The following is an 11,201-nucleotide window of genomic DNA, read 5'->3' on the forward strand; positions in this document are numbered from 1 at the left end:
TGCAAAAGCGTGTCAAAATGCGGTTCCATCCTTGGTGGGACCTTCGAGTCTCTTTAGGATAGTATCGCATATTGGGCGTGACAAGTTGGTATTAGAGCCTCGACTGACCCTAGGAGCCCCCTTGATTGATCGTATAGTTTGGCCGTTGTTGAGTCTAGAAGAAAACTGTTTTCAGAGTCTAGTTATATCGGAGAGTAGGAATTCGCTTTACTCCTGAGCCCCTTCGTCGCTCTGGTGAGAAATCTTGATGTAGGTGTTTCGACTACTCCTCTTCCCCTTCAAATTTTTCTTTAGGATCATGCGGTTAGTTTTTCGTTCGTTGGTTCTCAGCTCTTTTCATCCGGTGCATTTCTCGTCAAGTTGACTCGAGCCTCTTCATCTTTGCCAAGTTCAACCCTCAGTTGCTTTCTTTTTCCCACCCGCCCACCCCTTTTCTTCTTGGAACCGGAGTCCGAAATCGAGTATCCATCCTACTCGTGCGAAACTTTGCATTCTTTTCTCATTTAATTCAACCGGTGCCTTTCTCGTCAAGTTATTCATCGGTTCCCCATTCCGAGTTGCCTGTGTTTTTCCCGCCCTCCCACCCTCTTCTTCCCGGAGCTTGAGTCTCTTTCGAGCATCAATTTCATTCGTGGGAACCTCTTCAGTCTTTCCTCAATTATTTCAATCGGTGAATTCTCGTTTCGTTCGACATTCTTCATCCCCTTTTCTTTTCCGGTGGACTCAATGCAAGTATTCAGTGTTGTTCATATTCTTGTTCGTCTGTATTCAATTAATTAGAGGTTGTCACCTCATTCAACTCCTTCAGTTGTTCCGGTGCATCATCATCTCTTCAACAATCCTTTTTCAACTGTGTTTCTTTTTAGTGGGCCCTAACCCACAGGTCTTTTCCTAGGATCTTACCTGACTCTTCTATGTTTCCCGGAGTTATTCTCAAATCCTTTTTGAAGTTTGACGTAAGTATGAATTTCATCAGTCAGATGCTTCTCCAAGATCGCTTTCACATTCTTTCATGATCGGGTCAACTTTTTCCTCTTTTCATTCTCCCGGAGTATCTCATCAATTTTGGTGTTGTTTCTCGTCGTCATTCTCAACATTTGAGGACCGAAGAAGAGTTTCTTTTAAATCTTGCCCGTTCTCTCAGAGATTCGTGGTGCTAGCTTCATGTTATCCTCTCAAATTGTTTCTAGTCGTGCAATTCTTTTCATCCATCCGGAGTATTTCAGGAGCTGTTTTCTCTCTCGATCATTTGAAGGCCATCTTTTCAGAAGATTTCTTCGTCCTAAATTTTCAGATCCGTTCTCCAATTATTCTATATTCGTGCCCCTTCGTTCGTTTACATATTCTTCCGGTGCTTCGTTCAAGTATGCTTCAATCAGCTCGCGATCTCTTCTTTCAATTGCATCTTGATTCCCTCAAGTATATTCGTGCTTTTCCTATTTTTTCCGGTGATTCATTCTCTTTTCGTCATTCGTTTATATTCCTACGATGGCTCGTTCAAGATTCTTTCTATTGTTATCATATCAATTCATTCGTTCTTTATAACCCTACCGGTGGTTCACGAAGACTTTCTTAAGTTTTGCGCTATATCCCCCCTTAATCTTTCCAACGAGAATAAGTAGTATGCAAATCCATTGTTTCTCATCAATTTAATTGGTGGAGGATAAGCATAACGTAATCGTTATTCTTCTTTCTTCAAGTGGTTTTATCTCTTCTTTTCGGAGATTGTTCATCTTATCACATTCTTGGTTCAAAGTGTTTTCATTTTTTCTTTTCTGGAGTTCCAAGCTTCTCGCCGATTTTGTCGCAAACCTCCATCCAAATCATCGCAAGGATTTAATCTTATCCCTTTCATCCTTCAATTTTATCTCGTCATTCTTTTGTTACCGGAGTTCATCACGGTGGCTCATCATGATTTAATTCATTCTTCAAGTGTTCATCAAGATTCTTGTAGGCGTAGCTCAAGTATCTTCTTCTTGCTTCTCAAAGTGCAATTAATTCTCCATATTCTTCTGAAGTGGAGTTGTAACATCCACGATGCGGCTATATCTCCCACGTGTCGAGGCACGACTTAGAGGCATAACCGCATTGTGGTTTTGTTGCAAGAAGGGTCATCTTCACACAATCCCATGTAATGAACAAGAATGGGATAAAGAGTTGGCTTACAATCGCCACTTCACACAATACATAAATAAAACATACATTATTGAAGATACACACATAGGTCCGACTACGGAACCAAAATAAAAGAAGACAACCCAACTGCTAGATCCCCGATCGTCCCAACTGGGCTCTACTACTGATCAACATGAAAAGAAACAACACAACGAACAAGATCTTCATCGAGCTCCCACTTGAGCTCAGTTGCGTCACCTGCACTGGTATCATCGGCACCTGCAACTGTTTTGGAAGTATCTGTGAGTCACGAGGACTCAGCAATCTCACACCCGCGAGATCAAGACTATTTAAGCTTAAAGGAAAGGATGGGGTAATGAGGTGGTGAGGTTGCAGCAGCGACTAAGCATATATGGTGGCTAACATACGTAAATAAGAGCGAAAAGAGAAGCAACGGAACGGTCGTCAACTAGTAATGATCAAGAAGTGATCCTGAACTCCTACTTACGTCAAACATAACACAAGAACCGTGTTCACTTCCCGGACTCCGCCGAGAAGAGACCATCATGGCTAGACACGCGGTTGATGTATTTTAATTAAGTCAAGTGTCAAGTTCTCTACAACCGGATATTAACAAATTCCCATCTGCCACATAACCGCGGGCACGGCTCTCGAAAGTTTATACCCTGCAGGGGTGTCCCAACTTAGCCCATTATAAGCTCTCACGGTCAACGAAGGATATTCCTTCTCCCGGGAGGAACCGATCAGTATCGGAATCCCAGTTTACAAGACATTTCGACAATGGTAAAACAAGACCAGCAAAGCCGCCCGATGTGCCGACAAATCCCGATAGGAGCTGCACATATCTCGTTCTCAGGGCACACCGGATAAGTCAAGCTACGAGTAAAACCAGACCTCGAGTTTCCCCGAGGTGGCCCCGCAGGCTGCTCGGTTCGGACCAACACTCGAAGGAGCACTGGCCCGGGGGGGTCTAAAATGAAGATGACCCTTGAGTCTGCAGAACCCAAGGGAAAAGGGGATAGGTGGTAGCAAATGGTAAAACCAAGGTTGGGCCTTGCTGGAGGAGTTTTATTCAAAGCGAACTGTCAAGGGGGTCCCATAAATCACCCAACCGCGTAAGGAACGCAAAATCAAGGAACATAACACCGGTATGACGGAAACTAGGGCGGCAAGAGTGGAACAAAACACCAGGCATAAGGCCGAGCCTTCCACCCTTTACCAAGTATATAGATGCATAAATTAAATAAGAGATATTGTGATATCCCAACAGAGTTCATAAAATCCATGTTCCAACAAGGAACAAACTTAAACTTCACCTGCAACTAGCAACGCTATAAGAAGGGCTGAGCAAAAGCGGTAACATAGCCAAACAACGGTTTGCTAGGAAGGGTGACAAAGGTTAGAGGTTCATGGCAATTTGGGAGGCTTGATAAGCAAGTGGTAGATAACGCGGCATAGCAATAGAGCGAACAACTAGCAAGCAAAGATAGAAGTGATTTCGAGGGTATGGTCATCTTGCCTGAGATCCCGCAAGGAAGAAGAGCGAGTCCATGAAGAAGACAAACGGACGTAGTCGAACGAATCCTCACAACTCCGGAAAGTAACCGAAGCTAACGAGAGAAGCAACCCGGAAAGAAACAAACGACATAGTAAACAACCACCACATAAACATGGCATGATGCACAATCAAGTGTGATGCATGTCCGATTTAATGAGCATGGCATGGCAAAATGCACAAACAATACTACAAATTAAGTGGAGCGCAATATGCAACGAGTTGCATATTGACGAAACACCACAACAATTGTTTAGTTCTCTCTGGTTTATGTACCCAACAATGTTAAATGTTGATTAACATGGCAAGAGGTGAGACATAAGTAAACTACACATTTTAGGCAATTTAAATGAGGCCGGAATGACAAACAACAATTCTGGAAAATCCCCATATGCATATTTTGGAATTGGTACTGTTCTGCCCTAAACACAATTTTAATGTTGTTAAACAGCAAAATGAAATGCACCAAGTTAATCTATGCATTTTTCTACCCCATTTACATATGAAGTTTATTAACATCTGAGTTACGGTTATTTAGTTATGAAATAAATCATTTTAACATGGCATTTATGCAAAATTAAATAAACAGCATTTTAAACATTTTAACATGGGATGAAAGTGGCAAATTATTAATCTACACAAAATTCTAAGCATTTTACATATATAAATTATTTTAATCCGATGCACAGTTGTGGGGTTGTTAAATGCATGAAGTTTTGGGGTTTTTCTGTAAATCTGTAATTCTCTGGAAAAATAGACAAATCGCAGACATGGAAAAAATACACTGGGCCGAATCTAAAACTGGAGCAGGCCCAATAGAAGAAAAACAAAGGGGCGCTGGGGGGGTTTCTCACCATGGGCCAAGCCCAGGTCGGTGGAGAGGCCAAGGCAGAAGCGGGCGCTGGGCCTGGTAGCTGGTGAAGGGCGACGAAGTCAACGCGGCGGCGCGGGCGTGCGCTCGATGCAGCGCTGCTGCATCTAACTGCAGAAGAACTGCAGCGGCGCCATGGCGACAGGAAGCAGGGGTCGCGGGCACGGCGGGACCGCAGCGGCGGATGCGGCGGCTCGACGCAGGGGACTTGGCGCGGCGGCGCAGAGGCTTGACAGACGGCGGCGAGCGACGCTGGGCGTCCCTGGCTTCGGTCGAAGATGGGGCACCGGGATCGGGGAGAACACCTACTAAAGATGGCGGCAGCGATCGGTCAGGAGCGTCAGGCAGAGAGAGTGAGGGAGAGGGAAGGGAAGGAGGCGCGGCACGGGAATGCTAGAGGTGGCCGCCGGTGGAGCTGCTGCTCACCTAGGCGACGACGAGGAGGAGGCCGCCGGAGGCGTGGGTTGGAGTAGAGGAGGAAGGGGCGGCGCTCGAAGGAGGCCAGCGGAGGAAGGGCATCTCAGACGCGCTCGGGGTCACTGACAACGGGCGCTATGGGGCTCGGCTGCGGCTCTGTGGTGGCGCGATCCGGCGATGACGACTGGAGCAGAGGACTTGAGGCCGCGGCGGGGTCGAGCTGTTGCATCCATGGTGTCCTGTGGAACAGAGAGAAGAAAGGGAACTTGAGGAACCAAAGAGAAAGAACTCGAGGGAGAGAGAAGGAAACAGGGGCACGGCCTGGTTTGGGAGGAGCTGCTGCAGGAGGAGTCCGGCGTGACGAGTCGCCGGCGCGACGAGGTGGAGGTGAGGTCGAGGCAGGAGCTCCGGCTTGGGAAGGAGCACGGCGCAGGGGCTTGATGCGCAGGGGCGGCGAGTGGCCGGAGCTGCGGCGGAGGACGAAGATGCAGGAGACGCGCACGGGGAGGCGGCTGCTGCTCGGAGGCTCGGCGAGGGGAAGGAGGTCCCGCGAGGCAGCAAGGAGATGAGGAGGCCGGTGCCTCACGGGCTGCGCGGGGACGAGCCGTCATGGAGCGGCTGCAGCGGGTACGGGGTGAGAAGGAGCTGCTGGTTGGGTGCTCGGGCAGGAGGTTGGAGGGGGGATCGATGGATTTGGTCACAGGGGAGATCGAGCAGAGGAGGAACTCCACTCCTCTAGATCGGACGCGCGAGGCAGAGGGAGGAGGCTGCGGTGGTTGGTCGATGGGATCTGGGAGGATCCCGAGGGAGAGTTTTGGAGAGAGTGGCGGCGGCTAGGAGGATGGATGGGACATCTCCCTAGAAGTTAGGGTTTGTCCATATTTAGATTAGGGGTCTTTATATAGGGAAAGAAAGGGGTATTTTGGATCATCTGATTAAAATCGAACGGCTGAGAAAAAAATAGTTTAGGAAGTCCAATGGAGAAAACGATGATGTTTTATAGATGTTTGGGGATGATCCGGACCCAACGGTAACGATAGTCCGGCTCGGGTTCGGGGAAGTTTCGGACACGGCAAGAGGTCGATGCACCATACAGAGAGACTCCGGTTTTGGCAAGAGGGCAAACGAATAACAAGGTTGGTCTCGGAATGAACAACAAAAGCAAGGGGAGACGCAGCAACTACGAGCGGATGCAAGTTTTAAAAACAATGACGACAACGAGTGCCGATGCAATGCGGATGATGCGATGATGAATGCAACAAATAAAAATAAACACACGACGGCAACGAAGAACATTGAAGGCTTCTGGAGCGCCGGTCTCGGGGCGTTACAGGAGTCTTGCATTTCCTTGTTCTTCTCAGCTTTTCAATGTTTTCCGCTTGTGGTAGGTTACCACCTCATAATTTTGAGATGTTATCCATAAGTCCACAACAAGCTTATTCTTTTGTTGTTGAATTTCCAAAAACTCCGTTCAATGTTTCCTTCTAAGGATGCTCTCTATGTCATTCATGGTAGAAGTTGTCATCTTCTTCCCCATTCTTCTCATTCCACTCTTTCAAGTCTTCCGGAGGTTTTGTGTTGTTCCTCAAGTCAAGTATCGTCCATTTCTCAAGTTCATGTTCTATTCTTTCCTTGTTCAGCCGGATTGCTGCATAAATTCCTTCGTTATTATTCCTTTTCTATCTTGTCCTAACCGGAGTGGTTTCAAATTCAGCTTTATTCCTTGAGCTTTTGCTTCTTGTCTCATTCAACATTCCTCTTTCCTACTCGAGTGTTCTTGACTTTGTTCATCCTCACTGTTTTGTTCTTATTTCACCTCATCCCTTTTTCCTTCCGTCTCGGTCCTAAGATCTCGGGACGAGATCTCTTGTTAGTGGAGGAGTGTTGTAACGCCACGGATCCGATGCGCCAGGTGTCTTCCAGTTATTCGTCGTTGTTGCCATGTCATGTGCTTGCGTGTTGCACTTTGCCATGTCATCATCTGCATTTCTTCTGCATGTTTTTCAAAAACTTGCATCCGTTCGGGTTCCCCCGGTTCTCTCCGTTGTCCGTTCGGAGTCCAGACACACTCGCCGCACCCGTCGCCCCTCTCAGACCTTGTTTCGTGAGCGGGAGAAAAACATTCTCGGAATGGGTCGACATTTGCCGTGTGGCCTTGGTATATCACCGGTAGGCCGCCCGTCAAATTTCATTCCATTTGGAGGTCGTTTGATGCCCCAACGGTTAACCGCGTAGCCCGAAAGCCCCTTCTGTCTTGCAGCCCAACACCCCTCCACATCACCCACTAACCCAGCAAAACCCCCCTCCATGCTCTCGGTCGTTCGATCACGATCGTGTGGGCGAAAACCGCACCTCATTTGGACTCTTCTAGCTCCCTCTACCTATAAATATGCCCTCTCCCCCGAAATTCATAGTCCAAACCCTAGTCTTCTTCATCCTCACGCCGCCGGACACGTCCGCGCCGCCACCGGACACGTCCACCGCCCGCAGCCACATCGCCCAAACCAATCCGGGGACGCCACGTCGCCCTCGCCGCCTCCCGCAGCCAACTACGCGCCGCCATGTGTCGCCCCGCGCCGCCCACCGCCGCCGGCCCGCGCGGCCCGCAGCAGACCCACCCGGGCCGGATCTGGGCCCGAGCTGCCCGCGCCGCTGCCTGGTACCCCGCCGCCTGTGCGCTACCGCCCGACCCCGCCGGCGCGCCTCCCGCGCCCCGCGCCGACCTCGCCGGGCCTCGTCTCCCGCCGGCGCCGCCCTCCTCCGCCACCCGCCGTCCCGTGCGCCGCTCCACCGCCGTCCTTCCTCGCCGGCGCCGCCTCTCGACCTCGCCGGCCGCAGCTCCGCCGCCCCGCGCCGGTCCCCTCCGGCCCGGATCTGGTGGGATCCGGCCGGATCTTGTGCCGCTCGGTCGTCCCCGACCTCCCGCGCCCTCCTCCATCCTCTCCGGCGATCATCGAAGCCGTAGGGTCGCCGGAGCCGGTGTTGACCCAGATCGGGATGAGATCCACCAGCCCCGGCAACCAAACAACCTCCCACGCCCCCGGATCCCTTCGTCCCGCTCCGTCCCGTCCCGCTTTTCACGAGGTGAAATTTGCCCGAGTCCCTGAGAATTTTGCATTATGTACCTATGTTTATCATGCCATAACTTCATGTGTGCTGCTCCGTTTTGTGCGTGTAGTATATCAAAATGTTAATCGTGAGATTATCTTCATTTCATTCCACTGTGACATGCTTGTTTGAGTCCATCTTGATGCCCTAATCATCGGTGCAAGAGTGATATATGATGTTAACTGCTGTCTGCTATCAGAACTTGGTGAATTGTCTTTTTCATTGCATTTTGTGTATGCGTCCTATGAGCATGAGCTCTACATGTGTTTTGAACTAAATCATGCCATCTTTACAGGGGGTGCTTGTATTGTATTTTTGTGATATATGTGGTGACTTACACAAGCATGCAAAGTAGCCTCCATGATGTTGCTGATTTCTGTGACTTAGTCATTTCTGCTAAGTTTGTAGCTGTAACATTGTGATGCCATGTAAACCTGCTGTCACCATGAGTTCTAAGCATAATCTAAAGATGTTCAATCAGGGTGTTTTGTTATACATGTTATGATGTATCCATCCACGCCCTTGTTTGCATTTATAGCCTAGAGTAGCTTGTTGCAAACTTGCTCGCAAATTGCTAAATAATGTTGCTGTCAGCCTGTTAACATGAAGTCCAGTATTGCCATGTATTTTGCTAGTGATACCTGCACCCTATGACTACGCTATTGACATGTTTAGCTTCATAAATGTGCCTTCTTACTGTTGGTCACCTTGTCATGCCATGAAATGCTTTGTGATGAGTGATTTGAGTTCGCAAAGATGCCTTCATAATTATGTTTATGCCATGCTCATTTTTTCTGCCAAGTCTGAAAATGTTTATGAAACTTGCTATGTTTACATGGGCTGCATCATATCTTCTGTGCCATTTTGGCTCGTGATCAGTAAGGGGCTTGTGTTCTATGAAATTAGTAGATTCATGACATGCCTTTTTTTGCTATGATATGTTCCTGTAGCATGTTGTTTGATAGCTCTAAACATTGCAACCTGATGTTATTTCTTCCATGTCCAGTGAAATTGTGTTAAGTCTGTGAATCTGTTATTATTTGCTATCTTGCCATGTCCTTTTGAGCATGTTCTTTTGGTTTTTGGGGATAGCTCAGTGTTCATGTTTTCTAACTCTTTACTTGTATATCACATCCATACCTTTTGTTTTCATGTTGGGGGTGTTGTAGCATATTTTCATGATGCTTGCAATATGCCTAGTTGCTGTTTTGGACAGATTGTTGTTATATCTTGTTTGGAGTGTATGTGTTGCACCGTTGCTCCGTTTTGAGTGTGCTTTATATGAAACTTGCTTAGAATTGCATGTAGTTTCACATTATCATGTTGCATCAATGTTTTGAGAGTGTTTGCTTGATGTTTGAATGCATTTTTCATCAATGCCATGTTTATCTTGTTTTGATGATATCTTCTAGGGCGTAGCTCCGAACTAAATGAACTTTATATGTAACTTGACTAGAATTTCGTATAGATCATCTTGGTGCATCTTAACTTGCTGTTTAACAACTTGAACATGAGTTTTATTCAGATCTGGACCAATTTCTAAATCTGCATATGAGGACTTACCGGAGTTGTCATATGTTGTTTCCGGCCTCATTTAAACTTGCTTTGATGTGTTGTTCTTGTATGCATCATCTCTTGCCATGAGTAGCTTCATGTAGCTTTGTCATGCATCCGGCTTGGTTGTGCATCATGTCTTGTTTATGTGTTGTGTGTTTACCTTGTTGTGTGCTTCTTCTCGATAGTTCCCGTTTCGTTGCGATCATGAGGATTCGTTCGTCTACGCTTGGTTCGTCTTCGTGGCTTCATCTTCTTCATGGACTCGTTCTTCTTCCTAGCGGGATTTCAGGAAAGATGACCGTCACCTTGGATCTCTCTACTATCATTGATATGCTAGTTGCTTCGTTCTATCGCTATGCTGCGCTACCTATCACTTGCTCTTCAAGCCTCCCAAATTGCCATGAACCTCTAACCTTTGTCGCCCTTCCTAGCAAATCGTTGTTTGGCTATGTTACCACTTTTGCTCAGCCCCTCTTATAGCGTTGCTAGTTGCAGGTGAAGATGAAGAAGTTTGTTCCATGTTGGAAAATGGATATCATGAACTTTGTTGGGATATCACAATATCTCTTATTTAATTATTGCATCTATATACTTGGTAAAGGGTGGAAGGCTCGGCCTTATGCCTGGCGTTTTGTTCCACTCTTGCCGCCCTAGTTTTCGTCATACCGGTGTTATGTTCCTTGATTTTGCGTTCCTTACGCGGTTGGGTGTTATGGGAACCCCTTGACAGTTCGCTTTGAATAAAACTCCTCCAGCAAGGCCCAACCTTGGTTTTACCATTTGCCTACCTAAGCCTTTTTCCCTTGGGAGTCGTGCTCCCGAGGGTCATCTTTATTTTAACCCCCCCCCCCCGGGCCAGTGCTCCTCTGAGTGTTGGTCCGAACTAGAGCCACTTGCAGCGCCACCTCGGGGAAACTTAAGGTCTGGTTTTAGTTGTAGGTAGTGTTCATCCGGTGTGCCCTGATAACGAGATATGTGCAGCTCCTATCAGGATTTGTCGGCACATTCGGGCGGCTTTGCTGGTCTTGTTTTACCATTGTCGAAATGTCTTGCAAACCGGGATTCCGAGACTGATCGGGTCTTCCCGGGAGAAGGAATATCCTTCATTGACCATGAGAGCTTATAATGGGCTAAGTTGGGACACCCCTGCAGGGTATTATCTTTCGAAAGCCGTGCCCATGGTTATGTGGCAGATGGGAATTTGTTAATGGCCGGTTGTAGAGAACTTGACAGTTGACTTAATTAAAACGCATCAACCGCGTGTGTAACCGTGATGGTCTCTTTTCGGCGGAGTCCGGGAAGTGAACACGGTTTCTGAGTTATGTTTGACGTAAGTAGGAGTTCATGATCACTTCTTGATCATTGCTAGCTTCAAGACTGTTCCGTTGCTTCTCTTCTCGCTCTTATTTGCGTATGTTAGCCACCATACATGCTTAGTCGCTGCTGCAACCTCACCACTTTACCCCTTCCTTGCCCATTAAGCTTTGCTAGTCTTGATACCCATGGTAATGGGATTGCTGAGTCCTCGTGGCTCACAGATTACTACAACAAACAGTT

General features: G+C 47.6%; 1 long non-coding RNA gene across 1 annotated transcript; it reads right to left on the minus strand.

Moving 5' to 3' along the window:
* Positions 1-2,132: 2,132 nt before the first annotated feature.
* On the minus strand, positions 2,133-6,261 carry LOC141021220 (uncharacterized). The gene is made up of 3 exons (XR_012181505.1): positions 4,546-6,261; positions 3,656-3,746; positions 2,133-2,400 (listed from the first exon to the last, which is right to left on the minus strand). It is a non-coding gene; the product is annotated as an uncharacterized lncRNA (long non-coding RNA).
* Positions 6,262-11,201: the final 4,940 nt, after the last annotated feature.

The sequence above is a fragment of the Aegilops tauschii genome, chromosome 4, assembly GCF_002575655.3.
Source record: "Aegilops tauschii subsp. strangulata cultivar AL8/78 chromosome 4, Aet v6.0, whole genome shotgun sequence".
Taxonomy (NCBI): Eukaryota; Viridiplantae; Streptophyta; class Magnoliopsida; order Poales; family Poaceae; genus Aegilops; species Aegilops tauschii.